At 47.5% G+C, this 23,779-nt stretch overlaps 1 long non-coding RNA gene across 1 annotated transcript; it reads left to right on the top strand.

Annotated features, from left to right (window-relative positions):
* The first annotated feature begins 8,273 nt into the window (after positions 1-8,273).
* On the top strand, positions 8,274-10,982 carry LOC116518568. The gene is made up of 3 exons (XR_004256567.1): positions 8,274-8,551; positions 10,169-10,325; positions 10,887-10,982. It is a non-coding gene; the product is annotated as an uncharacterized LOC116518568 (long non-coding RNA).
* The last annotated feature ends 12,797 nt before the right edge of the window (positions 10,983-23,779 follow it).

Raw genomic sequence — 23,779 nt, 5'->3', positions numbered from 1 at the left:
TTCACCCCGGCGGTCAATTCCGTCATGAGAAAACTCGCATCAATTGCACGAGGTTTTCTGGAAGCCCGTGTCATCATTATAACTCTCCCGGGAGACCTAGTTGAGACCCCCAAACCAGAACATTGTGATGCATTGTACGCTTTTCTTCAGCTTGTTATTTTAACGAGGCCTAAGAAACTAAAGGGGCGCAGTGGCTGAGTGGCTAAGACGCTGAGCTTGTCGATCAGAAAGGTCGGCAGTTCGGGGGTTCGAATCCCTAGCGCCACTTTACAGAGTGAGCTCTCGTGACTTGTCCCAGCTTCTGCCAACCTAGCAGTTCGAAAGCAGGTAAAAAATGCAAGTAGAAAAATAGGGACCGCCTTTGGTGGGAAGGGAACAGCGTTCCGTGCTCCTTTGGCGTTGAGTCATGCCGGCCACGTGACCACGGAGAAGTCTTCGGACAGCGCTGGCTCTTCGGCTTTGAAACGGAGATGAACACCACCCCCTGGAGTCAGGAACGACTAGCACATATGCGCCAGGGGGAACCTTTGCCTTTAGAAAGGAAGACAGGCTTTGGTGAAACCAGATGGAAAGGTAAGAGAAGAAAAATGGCTCAGATCCTTAGGAAACCAAAAAGAACATAGACATTTTGGCTCCAATTGAGGTGCCTCTTGGGAGCATCTTTCCTTTTGGGAATAGCCAACCTTGCGAGAAAACAGCGAAACGCGAGCGCTCCCCCTACATCCCTTAATCGTGCGGCAAAGAGAAGCAGAACTGAAGGTGCCCCCCGAAATCAGCATCCGGGGAATATACCGCTTCTGTGTTAAGCACTCCACCAGCATTTTGCAGAGAGCGTTGTAACGCAGCAACACAACAGAGGTCTTGCCGTCACCTCTGGGACTCTCCGGAAGCCATCTTTGCCATTCGCAACGGCACGGCTTCGGTTCTTGCAGGCGCTTGTCCCGTATGGAAAAAGAGAAGAGGGTTGGCATATGGTGCCATCTGTAATGGGGGGGTTGGGTTGGTGATTCCCAGGAGGTTTTGGCCTGCCTGCTGGGGAGAAGGAAGTGCTCAGGGCGGGCGTAGAGAAGGCAATTCAGCGGAACTGTGATGCCAACAGTAAATCACTTTCCTCTTCAATCCGTTATTTATCCTCTTACAGCAAATGCATTCTCCAAGGGCCGTCTCCATGCGGGAGAGAAGGAACGGCAGGCTTGGGGGACGGTGGGAGGAAGGAAAATATCGGTAGGAAAGAAAGCGGGAAGGGAGGGTGGGCCCTTGCAGCCTTCTCTTGAGGACTAGGCGCCTGGGGGAAGGTGGGAAAAGGGAGGTGAGCGGGAGATGACTTTGGGCCACTGACCAGGAGACAGTGAGTTCTAGTCCCGCCCCAGGCATGAAAGCCAGCTGGTTGGCTTGTAGCTAGGAGATAGTGAGTTCCAGTCCTGGCTTAGGCATGAAAGCAGGCTGGGTGACTTTGGGCCAATCACCAGGAGACTGGGAGTTCTAGTTCTGCTTTAGGCATACAAAGTAGGTGGGTGGCTTTGGACTAATTGCCAGGAGATGGTGAGTTCTAGTCCCGCCTTGGGCATAAAAGCCAGCTGGGTGACTTTGGACCAATCACCAGGAGACGGTGATTGTAGTTCCGCTTTAGGCATGAAAACTGACTGGGTGATTTTGGGCCAGTCACCGGGAGATGGTGAGTTCTAGTCCCGCCTTGGGCATAAAAGCCAGCTGGGTGACTTTGGGCCAATCACCAGGAGACTGTGCCAATGTGAGTTCTAGTTCTGCCTTAGGCATGAAAGCCAGCTGCCTGCCTATCCCATCTCTTTTTGAAAACCTCCAGCGATGAGGCAACCACAACTTCTGGTGGCCAGCTGTTCCACTGGTTAATTGTCCTCAGGGTTAGGAAGTTTCTCCTTAATTCCAAGTTGCTTCTCTCCTGGATGAGTTTCCACCGGTTGCTTCTTATCCTGCCCTCAGGTGCTTTGGAGAATAAATTGACCCCCTCTTCTTTGGGGCAGCCCCTCAAATATTGGAAGACTGCTATCAGAATAACAGAGCTGGAAGGGACCTTGGTGGTCATGTAGTCCATCCCCCTGTTCAAGCAATAGCAATAGCAATTAGACTTATATACTGCTTCATAGGGCTTTCAGCCCTCTCTAAGCTGTTTGCAGAGTCAGCATATCGCCCACAACAACAATCCGGGTCCTCATTTCACCCACCTCGGAAGGATGGAAGGCTGAGTCAACCTTGAGCCGGTGAGATTTGAATCACTGAACTGCAGATAACAGTCAGCTGAGCAGGAGACCCTATCTCATTTCAGACAATGACTGTCCAATTTCTTCTTGGAAACCTCCAGTGATGAAGCACCCACAACTCCTGGTGGCAAGCTGTTCCACTGGTTAATTGTCCTGACTGTTAGGAGGTTTCTCCTTAGCTCTGTAGTTGCAAAACAGGGACGCGTTTTGGGGGAAAAAAAATGGCTGAGAACATTATGCATGTTTGTGGCGGGTAGAACGTCGTAGCCCCAAAGAGGGCTTAAGAATTAATCTCGAATTTGATGAGCTACACTCGAACAGTTTGCCAAAGAGCCAGAAATGAGAAAAAACGAAATTGACGTTATCGGCCCATCCTTCGTTTTCCCGTCTCTTTATCCTTCTTATCCTCCAAGGACCACTTAAATAGGAGTGTGGCTTTATTACACTTCTAGAAATGTTTGCAATTGGCCCGTTGTCTTTTTACGATCTCACTTTTTCCGAAGGGGGAAAATCCCCGCGAATCGGAGAGATTCATTATATTCATAAATTAGAAGAAACGCCAGATCATCCTTCCTTGTTCTTAGGGGAAGACACTGAATTGATATGTATTATCTGTGGACAAATTTCCTAGGTTTTTTTTATTTTATTGTGTTCTTACATTTGATGCCCACGGAAAGGTCATTTCATTAGGAAGAAATATTGGGGTGCGGAATGCCCCGGGGACGGTCAAAAAAGTCAATCGCTGTGCGATTCAAACTCAACTATTTTTGACCCATGCACAAAAGAAGGGCGGGATTTTGCTCACGTGGTAGTGGGCATGTCAACTGGCAAAGCTTTCCTGTCCTGCTCACGAGTAGGCAAGGGGGATGGGAAGCTGATGAAGCAGCACGGCAGCCACAAACAGAAGCACATTCCAGGCATATCTTTCTCAAGACTGTCTCCCAGGGTTACCCACAGCAGCCAGAAGGGAGTGATCCAGGGTGGGTTCCTGCCAGTTCTAACCTCTTCTATAGAAGAGGTTCCACAAATCTACAGTGCCGTTTAGAACCGGTTCCAGCTCCCCCCCCCTCCCCATCCGCACATCATCAAGATAAAAAGCAAGAGGAGGAATTCTGGGAGTTGAAGTCCACAAGTCTTAAAGCTGTCAAGTTTGAACACCCCTTGGGGTTTTTTTTCTAAAGGGTTAGGGGTGCAAGGGTCTTGAAACTTGACAGCTTTAAATCTTAAAGCTTTTGCACACTTCAGTGCCAGAGTTCCTGAGCCAACATGACTGGAGGAGGAATTCTGGGAGTTGAAGTCCACAAGTCTTAAAGCTGTCAAGTTTGAACACCTCTGGGTTTTTTTTTTCTAAAGGGTTAGGGGTGCGAGGGTCTTGTAACTTGACAGCTTTAAGACTTGCATACTTCAATGCCAGAGTTCCTGAGCCAACATGACTGGAGGAGGAATTCTGGGAGTTGAAGTCCACAAGTCTTAAAGCTGTCAAGTTTGAACACCTCTGGGGTTTTTTTTTCTAAAGGGTTAGGGGTGCGAGGGTCTTGTAACTTGACAGCTTTAAGACTTGCATACTTCAATGCCAGAGTTCCTGAGCCAACATGACTGGAGGAGGAATTCTGGGAGTTGAAGTCCACAAGTCTTAAAGCTGTCAAGTTTGAACACCCCTGTTTTTTTTTCTAAAGGGTTAGGGGTGCGAGGGTCTTGTAACTTGACAGCTTTAAGACTTGCATACTTCAATGCCAGAGTTCCTGAGCCAACATGACTGGAGGAGGAATTCTGGGAGTTGAAGTCCACAAGTCTTAAAGCTGTCAAGTTTGAACACCCCTGTTTTTTTTTCTAAAGGGTTAGGGGTGCGAGGGTCTTGAAACTTGACAGCTTTAAGACTTCTGTGCTTCAAATGCCAGAGTTTCTGTGCCAACATTTTGGTTGCTAAGCAAGAGCGTTGTTAAGTGAGTTTCACCACATTTTACAAGTTGGCCATGCCCACCAAGTCACATGACTGCCAAGCCACTCCCACCCAGTCACATGGCTGGCAAGCCACTCCCACAAAGCAGGCCACACCTACAGAAGCGGTTCTAACAAATTTTTGAAACCCACCACTGGAGTGATCGCTACAACCCACAAAATTGCTCGTTAAGAATGTTATTTATGACACACCCTGGGGGGGGAGGGGAAGGGAAACAGGGTCATAATTGGGCCGTAAATTACCTGGGGTCAGAGTTGGCTTCACTTCGGTATGTGGGGACATGAAACTCCTAATAAATAACTGGATTTCTTTTGAAGCTTGAAGTATGACCGTTGTTGAGCACAACATTTCTGTTGCTAAGTGAGACAGCTGTTAAGGGAATCTTGCCCTGTTTTACGACCTCACTGCAGTTGTTAAGTTAGTCACACGGTCGTTCAGTGAATCTGGCTTCCCCATGGATGTGGCTTGAAGTTCGCCAAAGTGGATTATGTGACCCCGGGATGCTGTGACCGTCGTAAATATGAGTTGCTCGGTTGCCAAGCGTCTGAATTTTGATTGGGTGAATCTGGGGATGCTGCAACGGTTGTAAGTGTGAAAAGCGGTCATAAGTCACTTTTTTTCAGTGCAGTCGTAACTTCGGTCGCTAAACAAATCGTTGTAAGTCAAGGAATGCCTGTATCGTCCTCATTTCTTTACCCCTTTTTTGCAGATGTTGCTAAGAGAGTAGCAATGGGCTTGTTGCAATTTTTGAACTCTGCCATTTTCTTCCGTTTGAAAAAATTTAATTTGCATCGGCAACGGTCCGTGGATAATTCTTTGCAAATCAAAACGTCCGCATGTCCTTCATAGGTACGGCTGCGTTTCGCTGTACAGTGCCTTGTGAAAAGAACGGATTGTATCAGTTGCTCCTGGAGGCCAACATTTTCCCCACTACCACCACAATTCCCTGAGACGGACATCCACACCAGGGCATTCTGGGATAACAGTCCCCCCTCCTCCTTGAGTGATCCCCATTTTTTTTCTCCTTAATGCCCTAGAACAGCGATGGCTAATCTTTTTGTCATTGCAGGCCGAAAGCATGTGTGCAACAGAGCATGCGCACACCTGCATCCATAATACAAGGAGTGCATGATACCCCTCATGTACCCTGCCCCCCTGCGCAGGCTCGTGCAGTCCCCCTGTGCTTCCCCACCCACCCTACATCTGTTTTGGGCCTATTAGGCCTCCCTGCAGCCTCCTGGGAGCAGAAATGGGTCATGGGGGGCACACCACCCCCCGTACCCCGTTTTGGGCCTAGTAGGCCGCCCTGCAGCCTTTTTGCTCCTGGGAGCAAAATCGGGCTGTGGGTGGAGGTCCCGCCACAAATCCCGTGCACCAGTTTGGGCCTAGTAGGCCTCCCTGCAGCCTCCTGGAAGCCAAAACAAGCTGCGGAGTGCGGGGGGGACCCACACCCTGACCCCTGCGCATGTGTGCGTGTCTATAGCAGACCTCATCGCAAAACTGTAAATTAAGTTCTGGTAAACAGTCTCTGAGGCATGAACCACGATAAGCAAATCTTCCGAAAGAAATACGAACTGTTGTCTCCTGCAACCACCACCATTCTTTAGCTTCTATTTATTCCCCAGCCAGAGTGAGGCCATTCAGCATCCATGTGTGCCTTTCTTCCTGAGTCGGCACCTTGTCCTCAGTTGTTCTCCTCTCCCGACAGCTCTGCTCATATGCGCATCTGGAACAGGCCCCAGCTGTTCTTCTTCCCTACTTATTTCTGACTCCGAAGGCAGCTGGGAAATGCCAGACGGCCCTGGCTCTATCTCTGCTTCCGACCCAGAGCATCGATCAGAGCCTTCCCCAGGCTCCAAGACTGGCCCAAATTCCTCCCCAACCTCCGCATTGTTTGAATCTGCCGCCAACTCTGCAACATATACAGCCCAGAACGTAGTTTTTTTTTCCTTACTGGCAATTTTATAATTCATTTCTTTTTTTAAAAAAAATTGTACAATTGAAGGAAGTGGAACACAAAAATGAGACTAATTGATAAAGGGCCATCCCTTCCCTGCAATCATCTAGGTGGCCTCCAGGTGGCGGCAAAGCTATGCCCCAAACCTTAGCTCTGCCACCATCTAATGGCAATCTGGACATCTGCAGGCCAAATTCGATCGCCTTATTTTTCAGGTTTTCATTCTGCCACAATTGCAGCCTAGCTGCATATTGGAAGGTGCGCATTAAAGAGGGGGGAAAAAAGACGACAAAATGTTGGAAAACATCTGGGGCAGAAATGATTGCAGCCAAAACAGAGGCGTTCTTTGTCGATAGGTCAACTCAATTCAGTTACGGAGTTAAAGGAGGTCTAAAAATTTCTTCTCATTATAAAATAATTGTTTTGACCAGAAAGCCTCCGGTTGAAATTCTTCCCCTTCGCTGGGAAATGGGATCAGAGGTGGTTCATAAATGAAAACGGTGAAAGCAATTTATAGACTTCCTGAGTAACTAAAAGAGGTAAGTCGGGAAAATTGAGATGGGAGCCACGGCGGAGTAATCAAAGCTCCAACTGTTGTGCATGTCACAAAAGTGTACGGGGCTTCAATCGCATAGTTGTAGTGGCCATCTTGACTTTTTTGACAGCGTCCCCCTCCTGGGCACCTCGGCCCAAAATAAGAAAACAATTTCTTTGTTCGGATTACTTTTTTTGGGCTGCAAATATCTTGATGACCAGTAGAGGGTATCAAAGATTTAGAGATTCAGTGCCTTTTTTCTCGCCATCTAGTGATCACACAAGGTACTGCAGGTTGGATCCAACAATTCACGTCATCTGCAGGATCCCCCAAATCAGAGGTGGGTTCCTATCAGTTCGCACCTCTTCGGTAGAACCGTTTCGTCAAATCTACCGAACCGGTTAGAAGAGGTTCCACCAGTGGACCCGGAAAGCAGGCCACACCTACAGAAGAGCTTCCAAAATTTTTTGAAACCCACCACTGGTCCTTGGATATGATTATTCTACACTATCATGCTCCTATTTATAAAACTCAGTGCCTCTGTGAAAGGTAGGGATGACTACTGCGTTTGTGGTGCAATCAGAACATTGCGTGTGTTGAAGTTGTTTTAACGCAAACCAAAGATGCCTTTTAAAAAACAAGTTTACATCATATTCTTATGCATCCCAGTGCTGTGTGAGAGGTAATTTAAGGTGGTTCTGACAAGTGTCGTCAGCATCTTCATATCCGATCACATGGGTGGCAAGCCACTCCCATCTGGTCACATGGGCGTCAAGCCACTCCCACAAAGGAGGCCACACCCACAGAGTAGGTTCGAACAATTTTTGAAACCCACCACTGCCCCAAATGAACCCTATTGTGATTTAACAAGGTGGTCAGACTCACAAGAGGGAGGGGAAAGAACAAGAGGTTAATTATTTGATCGTAAGATGGATAGAAGTAATAAATAAATCAAAAGAGAATAATATGTCAGAGTGTCAGAGTGTAATTGTGTGAGACAACCCAGGAGCAAATACAGTAAACAGAGGTTTATATGTAAATAGTGGTTTTATCTACAAAGAATATATACATACACATACTTTAGTCAGACGTCAAACAAACAGCAATCAGCAATTACAGCACAGAAGCACACACGGAGAGTGGGATACACCCCAACAGGGCCTCTTCTTATTACAGGCTCTTAAAGTGATATCAGCCCAAAAAACTTTGCCGACTCATTCCTCACACTACATCATTGTAGCAGGGTAAATCATTACCCTGACACGATAGTCAGTTCAAAGTTAAATATTAGTACTAATGCTAATATTTAACTTTGGATTAAAGATTATTTTCCCTTAGTTTTTGGTTTGGCTTCTCGGGGGGATACCCCCAACATCAAGCACCAGAAAGGCTCACACAGTTGTGGCCAACCGTTATGACACTGTCTACGGACACCTCTGCGTTCTGCCTTCTCATTCGTTGGCTGATGTTAGCAAAACCCACGGCCTTGTGCGCCTTTCCTTTGGAAAACTTCTCAATGCCAGTGACACCCGCTCCGATCACACAATGCCCTCCTCCCTCCCACCCACCCCTGTCACCGTCACAGCATCCTCTCCCAGCGGCTGATGCCAACCGAGACTCGGTTCGCAAGGGGTCACCTCACTTTTGGCCCAAAGGGACCTGGCACGGGAATTTCAACAACAACAACAACAACAACAACAACAAAAAAGGCACCCCGAAGGACTGTGCCACGAATGTCACACACCAAGTCTGAAGTGACGGAGAGAATGTGTAAAAAGATGGTGGGGGGGAAGAGAGGAGGGAAGGGCGGGCGAGAAGTCAACATCTCAACTCTGGAGAGCTTTGTGATTGTGATGGAAAGGGTGAGTCTCCCATCCGTCAAATTTCTTTTCTGACTTTAAGGGGAAGGGGGGGTGGAAAGAGAGAAAGGACTTTGCTGTGTTGTTTGTGTCTCTGTGTGAGCAAAGATGGAATTCTTTTTGCAGGCTTGAAGAAGGGGAGTTTTGTCTGGATTCTCTCCTCCATTCCCTGCCCGGGGTCTTTCTCAAAGCTTAGCCCCTTACAGGGGGGGAAAAAGGGCAAGCAAACTGGCATTTTCTAAAGGAACAACAACAACGGCTTCTCTTTCGTGGGAAGTTCATTCAGGAAAATGTGCTTTTATTTAAATTCTATTTTGGGGAGGGCAAAAATAAAGCAGTCTGCTTTAAAACAAAGTCCCAATCCGCGTGGGTTGCAAAAGAAAAACAAATCACAGCCCTTTTGTGTCCGATTCCTAGCCTACACAAATTCTACCCTGTGTAGAATCCTGGAGAGGGAAGGCTCCCATGAGGGCATTTAGTCCAACCCAGAAATCCTCTGGAGTCTACTACCGTTTCGGTGAGTCGGCTACCGAGGACGCGGTTTGCATGCATGTGTGCCAGAGGTTCGGACCGGTTTGGCCGAATAGGTAGTAACTCGGCTGGCGGCGGCGCTGTAGCTGCCACCATCTTGTTTTTTTGCTTTTGCACATGCACGGAAGCATTTTTTAAACCTACTGCGCATGTGCGAGTAGCACGTATCAAGCCTGTGCGCGCCCGAAACACGTCCCTGAATGAACCAATAGTAGAAGATGCCTTCCGAGTCTGCAAAGCAGTGGTGGGATTCAAATAATTTAACAACCGGTTCTCTGCCCTGATGACCAGCTGGGTAGGCAGGGATCAGTGGTCATGTGACTGGGTGGGCGTGGCCAACTCAACATTACTCATGTCAATGGGCGCCTCGACTTAGCTGTTACAATGTAACAAGGGTTTACCGGAGAGGCAGTTTCTGTAAGCAGGTCAACAAAGATTAGGCTAGAAACAACACCAGAATGTTTCCTTCCTGCCTTCTTTACAGGATTAGCTCTGTAAAGTGGGGGGGACGGGACAAAATGAGATTTCTTCCAACAACCGGTTGTCCGAACTGCTTAGAAAGTTAAGAACCGGTTCTCTTGAATAGGCGTGAACCAGCTGAATCCCATCACTGCTGCAAAGGTAAGTAAAACAGTGAGTAGAGTTAGGAATCCGTTGTGCCACCCGATTTAGGTTAGCTAGAAAGCAGGAAATCCAACGATTCTAACTAATATAAATCACCCGTCACAGCTGATTGTCGGAAATAGCTGTTCGGGCGAACAGCTATTTCCGACGATCAGCTGTGACGGGTGATTTATATTAGCTAGAATCGTCGGATTTCCTGCTTTCTAGCTAACCTAACCGAACCGGTAGCATTTCAACTGGTAGCATTGTTTTTTTACTATTGGTTGGGGTGAACAGGTCCGAACCGGTAGCATTTCATTCCTGGTCTAACCCTCTGGTTCATTGCCAGGAATCCAGATGGGGCACTTAATCGCCAACCACAATTTCTGTGGTTAAACGACGCACTTCTTGGGCCTGGATTCACACCTCCCCTTTTTTTGTCGGAGTTCTTAAGTGAATCTGGTTTAACGATTCAGTGAATTACAGGTAGTCCTCAACGTACGACCACAAGGGAGTCCAACATTTCCGAGAACGAACCGCCGAGCCTCATCTGCCACCCGAGCGAGAGACATTTGCCCCCGTCGCAAAAGATTGTCAGTGCACATTTTTCGATCAAGGCACTGCGGTGGATGTTGCGACAACTGTGAGTAGGAAGACTGGTCATAATTCTCTGTTTTTCAACATTGTTGTCCCTTTGAACAGTCACTAAATGAACGGTTGTAGGTAGAGGATTGCCGGTACCTTTGGCTTCCCTCTTCTTGGCTGAAAAACTTGTCATTTTCGCCAAACGGTGTGTGTAAACCCATTGAGGGGGAGTGTTGTGGGCCACCAGTGGCCAGCAGAGCTGGCAGCAGATTTGGAGAGTGGGGAGGTTGGGGAGGAACCTGGGCCAGTCCTGGAGTCTGGGGAAGGCTCTGATGAGGGCTCTGTGTTGGAGGCAGAGAGGGGGCCAGGGCCCTCTGACAGTTATCAGCTGCCTTCAGAGTCAGACATCAGCGAGGCAGAAGAACAGCTGGAGCCTGTTCTCTGCATGCGCAGAGTTGCTAGATGAAGGGACCAACTAAGGAACAAGGGTCGACTTGGGAGTAAGGCCACAGGTGGACGGTGAATGGCCCCTCCCAAAGGGAATAAAAGAGAAGCCAAAGGGGAGGTGTTTTTTTCAGGAAACAATCCGTTTGTTTGTTAGTCCGTTTGTTTATTTCAGGAGTGTGAAGATCTGTCCGTGAATATCCGAGACTCTGTTCCCAGTCTTTTCTTGCACAGCACCTCATTTGGAAAATATTTACATGGCAGCTTTCCAAGATAGATAAGGCCTGTGGTCATAAATATTCCTTTGAAAGACTGTTTGCCAGGCCTTGGCTGAATGTGAATGGGAGGAATTCACATTCGTTCAATAAAAGGGGTTTGTCGGGACCAGGAATCTGCTTTGTGTTTTTTGGGGAAGCCTTGGTCAGAACAGGGAACAACTGAAGAGGCGGCCATGTTCCTCCTGGTGGCTGTACCCTTTTGCCAAATACTCCATTCCTCAGTCTCCAACAGTTTGTCAGCATGCTGGGTGAAGGTACAGAGCCTGTCTGATCAACCTCAATCTGATGGCGTCCGAGTCGTTTTCAACTTACGACATTTTGTTTATGTTACAACAGGAGTGAAAAAAGGACCGTTTCTCACACTTACGACGGTCGCTGCAGCTCCGCAGTCACGTGATCAAAATTCAGTGGCGTGGCGACTGACTCGTATTTACAATGGTCGAGAATGTCCTGGGGTCACATTATCCCCCTTTGGAGACCTTCTGATGAGCAAAGTCAAGCGGGAAGCTGGATTTACTAAACAACCCATGTTGCCAACTTAACAGCTGCAGGGATTCACTTAACAACGGTGGCCAGGAAGGCTGTAAAATGAGGCAAAATTCACTGAACAGCTGTGTCACTTAACAAAAGAAGTTTTGGCCTCAGGTGGGGTCATAAGTCGAGGACTGCCTCTATCTCTCTGTCAGTCTCTTTTTTCTTTCTTTCCTTTCTTTCTCTCTTTTTCATTGTCTTTCTTTCTTTCTCTCTTTCACTGTTTCTTTCTTTTTCTTCCTTCCTTTCACTTTCACTGTCTCTTTCTCTGTCTTTCATTGTCTCTTTCTTTTTCTTCCTTCCTGCCTGCCTTTTCTTTCTTTGCCTTTCATTTTTTCTTTTCTCTCTCTCTGTTTTTCCCTTTCTTTCTTTCTTTCTTTCTTTCTTTCTTTCTTTCCTTCTTTCTTTCTTTCTTTACCTTTCTCTCTCTCTCTCTCTCCTTCTTTCTCTCAACCCCCAAAACAAAAGCGTTCGGTGGAACATCTCTTTCTTTCTTTCTTTCTTTCTTTCTTTCTTTCTTTCTTTCTTTCTTTCTCTTTCTTTTTTTACCTTTCTCTCTCTCTCTCTCTCCTTCTTTCTCTCAACCCCCGAAACAAAAGCATTTGGTGGAACATCTCTTTCTTTCTTTCTTTCTTTCTTTCTTTCTTTCTCTTTCTTTTTTTACCTTTCTCTCTCTCTCTCTCTCCTTCTTTCTCTCAACCCCCAAAACAAAAGCGTTCGGTGGAACATCTCTTTCTTTCTTTCTTTCTTTCCTTCTTTCTTTCTTTCTTTACCTTTCTCTCTCTCTCTCTCTCCTTCTTTCTCTCAACCCCCAAAACAAAAGCGTTCGGTGGAACATCTCTTTCTTTCTTTCTTTCTTTCTTTCTTTCTTTCTCTTTCTTTTTTTACCTTTCTCTCTCTCTCTCTCTCCTTCTTTCTCTCAACCCCCGAAACAAAAGCGTTCGGTGGAACATCTCTTTCTTTCTTTCTTTCTTTCTTTCTCTTTCTTTTTTTACCTTTCTCTCTCTCTCTCTCTCCTTCTTTCTCTCAACCCCCGAAACAAAAGCATTTGGTGGAACATCTCTTTCTTTCTTTCTTTCTTTCTTTCTTTCTTTCTTTCTCTTTCTTTTTTTACCTTTCTCTCTCTCTCTCTCTCCTTCTTTCTCTCAACCCCCGAAACAAAAGCGTTCGGTGGAACATCTCTTTCTTTCTTTCTTTCTTTCTCTTTCTTTTTTTACCTTTCTCTCTCTCTCTCTCTCCTTCTTTCTCTCAACCCCCGAAACAAAAGCATTTGGTGGAACATCTCTTTCTTTCTTTCTTTCTTTCTTTCTTTCTTTCTCTTTCTTTTTTTACCTTTCTCTCTCTCTCTCTCTCCTTCTTTCTCTCAACCCCCGAAACAAAAGCGTTCGGTGGAACATCTCTTTCTTTCTTTCTTTCTTTCTTTCTCTTTCTTTTTTTACCTTTCTCTCTCTCTCTCTCTCCTTCTTTCTCTCAACCCCCAAAACAAAAGCGTTCGGTGGAACATCTCTTTCTTTCTTTCTTTCTTTCTTTCTTTCTTTCTCTTTCTTTTTTTACCTTTCTCTCTCTCTCTCTCTCCTTCTTTCTCTCAACCCCCGAAACAAAAGCGTTCGGTGGAACATCTCTTTCTTTCTTTCTTTCTTTCTTTCTCTTTCTTTTTTTACCTTTCTCTCTCTCTCTCTCCTTCTTTCTCTCAACCCCCGAAACAAAAGCATTTGGTGGAACATCTCTTTCTTTCTTTCTTTCTTTCTTTCTTCTTTCTTTCTCTTTCTTTTTTACCTTTCTCTCTCTCTCTCTCTCCTTCTTTCTCTCAACCCCCGAAACAAAAGCGTTCGGTGGAACATCTCTTTCTTTCTTTCTTTCTTTCTCTTTCTTTTTTTACCTTTCTCTCTCTCTCTCTCTCCTTCTTTCTCTCAACCCCCGAAACAAAAGCATTTGGTGGAACATCTCTTTCTTTCTTTCTTTCTTTCTTTCTTTCTTTCTCTTTCTTTTTTTACCTTTCTCTCTCTCTCTCTCTCCTTCTTTCTCTCAACCCCCGAAACAAAAGCGTTCGGTGGAACATCTCTTTCTTTCTTTCTTTCTTTCTTTCTCTTTCTTTTTTTACCTTTCTCTCTCTCTCTCTCTCCTTCTTTCTCTCAACCCCCAAAACAAAAGCGTTCGGTGGAACATCTCTTTCTTTCTTTCTTTCCTTCCTTCCTTCCTTCCTTCCTTCCTTCCTTTCCATCTCTGTCTGTCTGTCTGTCTGTCTGTCTCTGTCTCTGAGTGACTCTTCCATTCCTACCTTCCATCAGTTTTCCTCCCTGGGGAAATCACTTCCCCGCCACGCCCAGATGAGACACCGCAAATGGCTGAACTCGGTTGCCTCTTCCTGGGGATCGCAGGCCGAAGGAGAACCCCAGCTGCATCACTGGCCTTTACCTGTGCCAGGTGGGAACCACGGAGGTGAGCCCACCTTCCCCCACTGCCCCCCCTCTTTCCTACGTGGAAAATTAGAGGTGTCCTTTCCGCAAAGCCTCCAGCTGTTTCCTTCCGAATGGATTAACCTATAAAAAGGCAACCAGCCAATACCTGACAGCGCTTGATGGATTGAAAGTCAATCAGTTTTGACAAGAAGGGAAGTGTCTCCTTTATGCTAATCTCCAAATATTACCGGGCTTAAAAGCTGTTTTTTTTCTCTCTTCCTCTTTCTGGCAAACTATCAATCTTATTTTCCGCCAAAGAAGGGGCGTCCAAACATGTGGTGGGTTGCTCTTACTGTCACTACCAGTACACTGCTCATGGTCTGTTCGTGCATGCGCCGGACATGGGCTGCACACACATGCGCACTCCACTGCCTGTGCGACACCCAGCGGCTCGCCGGAGATCGCGCAGGCGCCGCACGCTGTGCGCTCAGGCACAATTTGCCCGGTTGCTTCAAAAACAGGTAAGGAACTCTGGCAGGCCGGCAGCAGTAAGATTTAAGATTTAAGATTTAGTTTATTTGTATGCCGCCTTTCTCCGGGAGGGACTCAGGGCGGCGAACAACTCCAAAGGGGAAAAGGGGATACAAACACAATGCACGTAATTAAAATACACAAGAGTCATACAGCCATACAAGTCGAGAGGGGAGGGGAACTTATCAACCCCAGGCCTGCCGGCGCAGCCAGGTTTTGATGGCTTTCCGGAAGGCCTGGAGAGGCCTGGAGAGAGGTGAGGGTCCGAATCTCCGTGGGGAGTTCATTCCAAAGGGCCGGAGCTGCTACAGAGAAGGCCCTCCCGCGGGTGGTAGCCAGATGGCATTGGCTGGTAGACGGAACCCGGAGGAGGCCAACCCTGTGCGATCTAAAGTAGGATGGCTGATGCTTCCGACTGCTACTGGTATGGTCATACCAGGCCGTACCGGCTGAAACCCACCACTGGTCCGAACCAGTGATGGGATTCAAAAATTTTCGCTACCGGTTCGGTAGGCATGGCTAGATGGCGAGGGAGGCATTGGACTGAGTGGGTATGGCCAACCTGATGTCATTCACGCCCACACCCACTCAGTCACATGACCCCCCCACTAAGCCACACCCACAGGAAAAGGTTTTAGGATTTCTCCCTATCTACCCCGCCCTCCCTTTGCTAGTCGCCCCCATTACCCCTCCTAAACCCCGTCCTTAGCCCGACTTCCTTCCCCCCCCGCCTCTTTGGTTGTTTACCTTCCGTGGCGGCTGGTCCAGAGTCCAGAAGGGAAGCTGACTGGAGTTTTTGGCAGACCCTAGCCAGCCGCTGCCGTTAGAAGAGGCTGGCTGGCAAAGACTTGCAGGGCAATGGGATGCACATGAGTGAAGAAAATGGTGGCGACGGCAGCAGCTTTTTCACTGACTGGAGAACTTTTCAGCGGCCTGCGGCCAGCCGCCACCTCTTTGAGAGTCAGTATGCAAAGCATTGGTGCAAGCGAGCAGCGACCAGGTGGGCGGGGTGAGCAACCAGCAACAAGAGAACTGATTCAGGGGCGTGGCCAGCCAGCCATCACTACCGGTTCACCGAACTGGGCAAAATTTCTGCCACCGGTTCGGAGTTGGCCACAGTGGCAAGGAAGGCCGTAAAATGGAGGAAAACTCACTTAACAAATGTCTTGCTTAGCAGCAGAAATAACACAATAACAGAGTTGGAAGGGACCTTGGAGATTCTCTAGTCCAACTTCTTGCTCAGGCAGGAGATCCTACCTCTAGCACTTCCTCCTTTCCTTCCTTCCTTCCTTCCTTCCTTCCCATCTCTTCTTCCTTCCCTCTTCCTCCTCCCTCCCTTTCTTCTTTCTTCCTCCCCCTGCTCCCCTCTCCTCCTGTCCTCCTCCCTCCCTTCTTCCCCTTTCTTCCATCTCTCCCCTCTTCTCCTCTCCCTTCCTTCTCCTCCCACCTTCCCCTCCCTGCTCCCCTCATCTTCCCTCCCTCCCTCCCTTCTTCCCTTCCATCTTCTCTTCTCCCCTCCCCTCTCCGTCTCTCCCTCCTTCCCTTCCATCTCCTCCCTCTTCTTCTTTTTTTTCTTCCTCCCTCCCCTCCCCCTTCCTTCTCTTGGCTTTCTTTCTTGCTTCTCATTCCCTTTTGCCAAACCTATTAGGAACGGTGTCAATCCCGAAGAGTTTCCTTATTATTTTTCGATTCTATTTATAATATTTCTACCCGCCACCATCCCCCGACTCTCGGAGGTTTGCAATAATTGGCAGCACAAACCAGCATTTCAATTAAACGCCCTGCGCGGGCAACTCAAACACACCCAATCCCACGCACCCATCAAAGCAGATACAGTTAAAATAGCCAGGCGATTCTAGTGTCTGTAAAACACCCCGCGGAAAAGTTGCCCCACAGATTAACCCCATCATCGATACCACCAGGCCTTAGGTGGGGCATTATTAAGTTAAATTTAAATCTAAAATTGGCCTGGCCTTCCTCCGTAATCCAAGTGTCAGCGTTCCAAGTGTCATGTAGAATTAAATCAGAGTCCAAGGCAAAACGATCCTTAAAGTTCCAATTTAATAAAGCAGGCGTCTTAGTACATTTGTGTAAATCCCAATTCTGGAAATGACATCAGAATCCCACCCAGTTATTCTGCGGAAATACACCAATGAGAGGAGGAGTGGGAAACAGAAGTGAGAAGAAAGATGGGAAGAGAGGGATAGGAGAGAGGGTAAGGGGGGGAAGATGAGGAGGATGAGGATAAGGAGGAGTGGAGTGTAGAGAGAGGAGAAGGAGAAAGGAAGGGGAAGTAGAGTAGGAAAGGAGGATGGAGGGAAGATAGAAAGTTGGAGAGAGGTAGAAGAAAGAGGTGTATGGAGAGCAGAAGAGGAACTGATGTAATTATTATTTAATACTATATGATACTGGCTATGTATAGTATACATGCGAGTGTATGTTATGAAAATGGAAATAAAAAATATTTCAAAAAAAAAAAAAAGAATTCCACCCAGTTAAAAGTTCATGATCTTGTCCCCAAACCCACAAATCCATCACATGGTCCAATCTTCTTCTTCCACGCTGGCATCTCCACCCAGCTGGTTCCGGTCAGGTGTAAAAGTACGGAGACAAAAGATGACCTTGGCCTTCTAGAAAAGAATGAAAACAATACATTCCACAATCCTACTCCTTTCTATTCCACCCTCCCATCGACTATACTAATGAAACAGCATAATGAAATAAGAGAAAGTGTGGCAGGCCAAAAATTCTAAAAGGAATATAATTGCAGGGATGGAGATTGGGGTGTAATAACGACAACAAAATGATATTGACGATGATATGAAAAATAACAGACTAACAGAGTTGGAAGGGACCCTGGAGGTCATCTAGTCCAACCCTCTGCTCAAGCAGGAGACCCTACATCATTTCTGACAGTTGACAGCCCAGTCTCTTCTTGAAAGCCTCCAGGGATGAAGCTCCCACAACTTCCAAAGGCAACTTCTATTTCATTGGTTGATTGTTCTCACTGTCAGAAAATTCTTCCTTATTTCTAGGTTGAATCTCTCCTGGATCAGTTTCCATCCATTATTCCTTGTCTGGCCTTCAGGTGCCTTGGAAAACAGCTTGACCCTCTCCTCCCTGTGGCAGCTGCAGCAGGATAAATAGATAGAGGGAAGGAGGGATGAGGGAGGGAGGGAAGGAAGGACGGAGGGAGGGAGGGAGGGACAGAGGAAAGATGGGTAGAAGAATGAACAGATGCATGAATGGAAGGATGGATGGACAGAGGAACGATAGGTGGAAGGATGGGTGAAGGGATGGAAGGGGCAGAGGAAGGATGGGTGGATGGATGAGAGGATGGATGAGAGGATGGATGAGTGGATGGGTGATGAATGGATGGGGAAGGAACAGAAGGGACGGGTGAGAGGATGGATGGGTGATTGAGTGGCTGCGTGGATAGATGGAAGAAGGGACAGAGGAAGGATGGGGAGAAGGATGGATGAGTTGATAGATGGATAAGATGGATACTGAATAAGATAGATAGATGGATGGATGGATGGATGGATGGATGGATGGATGGATGGATGGATGGACAGAGGAAGGATGGGTAGATGGATGGGTGGATGGATGGATAATATGGATACTGAACAGGATAAATAGATAGAGGGAGAGATGAGGGAGGGAGGGAGGGAATGACAGGTAGAGGAAGGGACAGAGGAAAGGTGGGTAGAAGGATAAATGGATGAATGAATGGAAGGATGGATGGATGGATGGATGGATGGATGAATGGATGGATGGATAGAGGAACGATAGGTGGAAGGATGGATGGAGGGATGGAAGAGGCAGAGGAAGGATGGGTAGAAGGATGGATGGATGGATGGATGGATGGACAGAGGAACAATGGGTGGATGGATGGAGGGATGGAAGGGGCAGAGGAAGGATGGCTAGAAGGATGGATGAATAGATGGAAGGATGAATGCATGGATGGGTGGGTGGAGGAATGGACGGAGAGAGTCCAAGGAATTCAAAGCTGTTGACTGTTGCAACCTTAACCACATCTCCTGGACTCCTCTCTAGCTTTCTCCTTCAGCCCCATCAAATCCTTCCTCTTCAGCTCCCCTTTGAAATGAGGGGAGGGAGGGGGCAGAAAATCTCTCACAGAAGAACCGATGCAGCTTCCCTGTCTTTCAACCCTCATTATAACCATTTCAGCTAACGCCCAGACGATGCCCTCCTATCCCCCCACCACCACCCGCCCACCAGCCCCTCTTCTAAATTGAGCTTTGAGGGCCACTGAGGAGCTCAGGACCCACAGATTGGGGGTGAGGATAGGGCTGAATCCTTTGGCTTTGCAGAGGACAATTCTGCTTCTTATTTGTCAAATGAATACAAAGCCATCAAGAACTAGGAGCAAAAATTGATTTCTTTATATACATTGTCGGTTTCTTCTAAGACACAGGATTACAAACGGCTTCCAGTTCTCCCTGACATGGATTTGCCTTAAAAAAATAACCTTGGAGCCAAATGGAATACAAAATAAACCCTTTTTTGTGATGGTCACGGGGGCAGGGAAGAAGAAATATAGCTACCATTCAAAGTTTGCCATCTCACAGAGCGGGAGTCTCCAAAATTGGCAACTTTGAGACTTGTGGACTTCAACTCCCAGAATCCCCCAGCCAGCCAGGGAATTCTGGGAGTTGAAGTCCACAAGTCTCAAAGTTACCAAGTTAGCCAATTCTCTTTCTCTAGGCCGCGGATACCTGGCTGGCTGGGGAATTCTGGGAGTTGAAGTCCACAAGCCTCAACGTTGCCGAATTAGCCAATTCTCTTTCTCTAGACCACAGATACATGGCTGGCTGGGGAATTCTGGGAGTTGAAGTCCACAAGCCTCAACGTTGCCGAGTTAGCCAATTCTCTTTCTCTAGGCCGCAGATACGTGGCTGGCTGGGGAATTCTGGGAGTTGAAGTCCGCAAGCCTCAACGTTGCCGAGTTAGCCAATTCTCTTTCTCTAGGCCGCAGATACGTGGCTGGCTGGGGAATTCTGGGAATTGAAGTCCACAAGCCTCAAAGTTGCCGAGTTAGCCAATTCTCTTTCTCTAGGCCACAGATATGTGGCTGGCTGGGGAATTCTGGGAGTTGAAGTCCACAAGCCTCAACGTTGCCGAGTTAGCCAATTCTCTTTCTCTAGGCCGCAGATACGTGGCTGGCTGGGGAATTCTGGGAGTTGAAGTCCACAAGCCTCAACGTTGCCGAATTAGCCAATTCTCTTTCTCTAGACCACAGATACATGGCTGGCTGGGGAATTCTGGGAGTTGAAGTCCACAAGCCTCAACGTTGCCGAGTTAGCCAATTCTCTTTCTCTAGGCCGCAGATACGTGGCTGGCTGGGGAATTCTGGGAGTTGAAGTCCGCAAGCCTCAACGTTGCCGAGTTAGCCAATTCTCTTTCTCTAGGCCGCAGATACGTGGCTGGCTGGGGAATTCTGGGAGTTGAAGTCTGCAAGCCTCAACGTTGCCAAGTTAGCCAATTCTCTTTCTCTAGGCCGCAGATACGTGGCTGGCTGGGGAATTCTGGGAGTTGAAGTCCGCAAGCCTCAACGTTGCCGAGTTAGCCAATTCTCTTTCTCTAGGCCGCAGATACGTGGCTGGCTGGGGAATTCTGGGAGTTGAAGTCCATGTCTCAAAATTGCCATTTTGGAGACCCCAGGCCTAGAGAAATTGTTTCCTAAAATTTAACATTCTTGGGCTAATGAATTTTCATCTCATCCAAAATGTTTTGAAGGTGAGAAGAAGGTGGATTCCTAGCGGAAGGAAGAATTTTGGAAGAAGAAGAACAAGAGAAGGCAAGAGAAGAACTGTTGACTTGCGAAGGTTCATTTAGTGACCAAAATTAGCACTGAAAAAAGAGACTTAGGATCACGATCAGAAGTCATCCGCTTGGCCACTGACTCGTATTCATGACAATTCCAGTTTCCCGGAGTCACCTGATCCTCTCTGGCAACCATCTGGCCAGCAAAGTCAATGGGGAAGTCAGATTCACTTAGCAACCATGGAATTAATTTAACCTCTGCACTGATTCACTTAACAACCATGGCAAGAAAGGTGGCAAAATGGGGCAAACTCCACTTAACAACTGTCTCGCTTTGCGATGGAAATTTTGGGCTCAATCATGGTCGGAGGTTGAGCGCTACCACGTATATCTTTCATAGTTTTAGGAAAAGGGACCTCTGGCCATTTTATAACAGAATAATAGAGTTGGAAAGGACCAGCGGTGGGTTTCATATTTTGTAACCATCAGTTTCCTGGGCACCCACACACCCGCCCGCTTCGGGCTCGTTCCACACATGTGCCCCCTTCTGCGTATGTGCCCGGCCTTCCGCGCATGCAACAGTTGTGGGATTCAGCCAGTTCGCACCTATTCGGGAGAACCAGTTGTTAACTTTCTAAGCAGTTCGGAGAACCGGCTGTTAGAAGAAATCTCCTTTTGTTTTTTTCCACTTTGCAGGGCTAATCCTGTAAGGAAGGCAGGAAGGAAACATTCCTGTGCTGAGGTAGCGCAGTGGTTAGGGTGCAGTACTGCAGGCCACTTCAGCTGAGTGTTATCTGCAGTTCAGCGGTTCAAATCTCACCGGCTCAAGGTTGACTCAGCCTTCCATCCTTCCGAGGTGAGTGAAATGAGGACCCAGACTGTGTGGGGGCCATATGCTGATTCTGTAAACCGCTTAGAGAGGGCTGAAAGCCCCATGAAGCGGTATATAAGTCTAACTGCTATTGCTATTGCTATTGGTGCTGTTTCTAGCCTAATCTTTGTTGCCCTGCTTACAGAAACTGCCTCTCTGGTTAACCCTTATTACCATTGTAACAGCTAAGGCGAAGCGCCCATTGACGTGAATGACGTTGAGTTGGCCACACCCACCCAGTCACATGACTAACGAGCCCCCGCCTACCCAGCTGGTCATTAGGGCAGAGAACTGGTTGTTAAATTACTTGAATCCCCACCACTGGCATGCACCCATCGTCAAAAATGTGCCTAAATTGGACGGCATTGGGCCGGGGCGAATGGGCAGGCTCACCCACGATTTCTGCTATCGGTTCGGGCAGAGCAATCCAAACCAGCCGAATACCACTGCTACATACTGACAGCCCAAGGATAGGCTCCCCCAAGGTCCTCCGATCCAGTGGGAAAATACTCCGATTGGCCGAGCTATTTGACAGCTCCCTATAAAAGGGCTAGCTTTCAGACACGCCAGCCCTGGATTTGCAAATAGTCGTGTAATGTGAAGAGCTGTTGTTTGTCACGGAACCCAGAGTCTGTCTCATCTGTTCCCCTGATCTAACAACCACCTCTGGAAGGGACCTTGTAGATCATCTAGTCCAATGGTTTCCAACCTTGGCAACTTTAAGACCTGTGGACTTCAACTCCCAGAGTTCCTCAGCCAGCAAAGCTGGCTGAGGAACTCTGGGAGTTGAAGTCCACATGTCTTAAAGTTGCCAAGGTTGGAGACCACTGATCTAGTCCAACCTTGTTTTGCGTGATGGATGGATGGGGTAGAGGCGGGGACAGGGAAAAAGGAGGAGGAGCTTAGAAAAAGGCAACTCACACAGGACTCCCGAGCTGGATATCTCATTTTCATTCTTTAATTCATCCGTCCGTTCATCCGTTCATCATATTTCCACCCCATCCATCTCACCTAAGTGTCTCTGGGCAGCTTACAATAAAATTTTATTTTACAAATTGGCTTATTTGGCAGGCGTCTTTTGGACGTGAGTCAGATAGATTAATGCCTTGATCGAAGCCAGAAAGAGGCCGTTTTCCTTGCCAAAGATCAATCCTTGACAAGGACAGAAAAAAAAAATTGAGCTGAGTCTATATTCTGCCTTTCGATGGGCCAGATCTTTCAGGGCCTCGGGAGGCACCTGGTCTTGGTGACACTCACCACCATTTTCTCTACCCTGGGAATTGCGGTTCCAAACTTGCTCCTGATAGCAATGTTTCTCAACCTTAGCAAGTTGTGTGTGGACTTCAACTCCCAGAATTCCTCAGCTAGCATGTTGAGAATTTTAACTCCCAGAATTCCCCAGCCAGCAGATTTTGGACTTCAACTCCCAGAATTCCTCAGCTAGCATTATGAGGATTTCAACTCCCAGAATTCCTCAGCCAGCAGTTTGTGGACTTCAACTCCCAGAATTCCTCAGATAGCATTATGAGGATTTCAACTCCCAGAATTCCTCAGCTAGCATGTTGAGAATTTTAACTGCCAGAATTCCCCAACCAGCAGATTTTGGACTTCAACTCCCAGAATTCCTCAGCCAGCATGATGAGGATTTCTACTCCCAGAATTCCCCAGCCAGCAGTTTGTGGACTTCAACTCCCATAATTCCTCAGCCAGCAGTTTGTGGACTTCAAATCCCATAATTCCTCAGCCAGCAGTTTGTGGACTTCAAATCCCATAATTCCTCAGCCAGCAGTTTGTGGACTTCAACTCCCATAATTCCTCAGCCAGCAGTTTGTGGACTTAAACTCCCAGAATTCCCCAGCCAGCAGTTTGTGGACTTCAAATCCCATAATTCCTCAGCCAGCAGTTTGTGGACTTCAAATCCCAGAATTCCCCAGCCAGCATGATGAGAATTTCAGCTCCCAGAATTCCTCAGTCAGCATTATGAGGATTTCAACTCCCAGAATTCCTCAGCTAGCATGTTGAGAATTTTAACTGCCAGAATTCCCCAACCAGCAGATTTTGGACTTCAACTCCCAGAATTCGCCAGGCAACGATTCGTGGACTTCAATTCCCAGAATTCGCAGCCAGCAGATTTTGACTTCAACTCCCAGAACTCCTCAGCTAGCATGATGAGGATTTCAACTCCCAGAATCCCCCAGCCAGCAGTTTGAGGACTTCAACTCCCAGAATTCCTCAGCCAGCCGTTTGTGGACTTCAACTCCCATAATTCCCCAGCCAGCATGATGAGGACTTCAACTCCCATAATTCCTCAGCCAGCCGTTTGTGGACTTCAACTCCCATAATTCCCCAGCCAGCATGATGAGGACTTCAACTCCCATAATTCCTCAGCCAGCAGTTTATGGACTTCAACTCCCAGAATTCCCCAGCCAGCAGTTTGTGGACCTCAACTCCCAGAAGTTAGTAACCCAGTTGTTAAGCGAATCTGGCTTCCCCATCAACTTTGCTGGTTAGAAGGTTGTGAAAGGAGCAGTGGTGGGTCACCATTATTTTGACAACCAGTTTGCTCATGTGCCATGCACACTCGTGCATGCGCATAACGCTTCTGCACATGCACAGAAGCATCCTGGCGGGTGGACAGAGTGTCCCACCACCGCCACTACTGATTCGCCCG

Source organism: Thamnophis elegans, chromosome 1 (assembly GCF_009769535.1).
Source record: "Thamnophis elegans isolate rThaEle1 chromosome 1, rThaEle1.pri, whole genome shotgun sequence".
Taxonomy (NCBI): Eukaryota; Metazoa; Chordata; class Lepidosauria; order Squamata; family Colubridae; genus Thamnophis; species Thamnophis elegans.
Note: the sequence above shows the minus strand (reverse complement) of the source record. Positions and strands in the feature narration are given on the sequence as shown.